Here is a 1,394-nt window from a genome sequence, read left to right as displayed (position 1 = left end):
TTGAGGAACAAGGGCACTTAATACAAGTAGATAGGAAAAATCTGACAGAAACCAATAGCTCCCAAGATAAAATCAAAATGGGTAGAGAGAAGCACAAATTAAGCAGGTAGTTTAATTTAAAAAAAAAATTATGTGGAACCAGGAAATTTTAAAGGATATTATGTGAGTAAATATCATATTAAAATAAAATATCATATTACAGGGAGGGTAATCACAACCAGCCTTTCTTTGGGGCTGTCCTGATTTTAGCACTGAATATCCTTATCTTAGAAAAGCACTCAATCCTGGGCAAACTGGAACATTTTTTCACCTTACTTATGACTTGGAGAGTTAATGAATGTAAAAAAGTCTATTAGTTCCACACTCAAATTAAAATTGCACATTCAGAATAATTAGGAGAGTTTAATAACGGGCTGCTTTAAAAAGTTGTGGGCAGCACACAGGAAATCCATAGGCAGAGTATAGTAGTCCAGAACTGGTAACAGCAGGGTTCTGCTTACCCTTTTAGGCTTAAAGTAGTGATTGCAAGGAGCTGGAGATGGGTAGGTAGATGGATCCTAGAGACAGAGAGATATATGAAGTAGTCCATCTGCTTGGAGGCTGAGACCTTTGATGGAGGGACATATGTAGTACAGCAATCCTGCAGGGAGTGAGCCACGGTATAAATACTCTGACTTCTCTCTCCTCCCTTCCCTTGATCTGCTGGTGATTCCCACTGGTCAAACACAACCTGAAGGAAGGAAGTCTTTGATCTACTTCATATAGGTCAGCCTCCTGGGATACAGAGCAGAGTGGAAAAAAGTGGAAGGTAGGTATAAAGGACAAGTGGAAAATATCAGTCACAAAAAGAAAGAGTGACTCTAACTTATCTCTGAAAAGTAAAGTGGATAGAGCAGTTGTTGCTCCCTAAAGATTCAGCTTTGGGGAAGGACAGGTGAACAGAAGCAGGACTTGGAATTCAAAATGTCTAAGAGAATTTTGGGGTTGTGAATCTGGCCTGTGAGAGACACAGGTTGTTCAAGACTGGCCTGGAACTTTAAATCCACCTACTTCAGCTTCCCAGAGTAGTTGCAATGTGGCCCCAGATGGCATCTTGTGGACAGTTACATAACAAAGGAATGAGAACACAGGTCCTAAACAGCAAGCCTCTCTAGCTATGGGTACATGACACTAGAGAGAAAGTCAGAAGTAGAAATGGTGGAGTCTGATTTGTTTGGACCTGATTTATTTTTCTATTACTGGATACACATTTTTATTGCATTGCATGATTGGGTCCTGATTGGAGACCTTTTAAATAAAGGTACAAAGAATCAGCTTGGCTATGAAGCAACGTGCAAGAAGTTTTAAGCAAAGGAGTGAAGCTGGGCATGGTGGTATATGCCTGTAATCCATCT

This window comes from Sciurus carolinensis, chromosome 2 (genome assembly GCF_902686445.1).
Source record: "Sciurus carolinensis chromosome 2, mSciCar1.2, whole genome shotgun sequence".
NCBI lineage: Eukaryota > Metazoa > Chordata > Mammalia > Rodentia > Sciuridae > Sciurus > Sciurus carolinensis.
Note: the sequence above shows the minus strand (reverse complement) of the source record.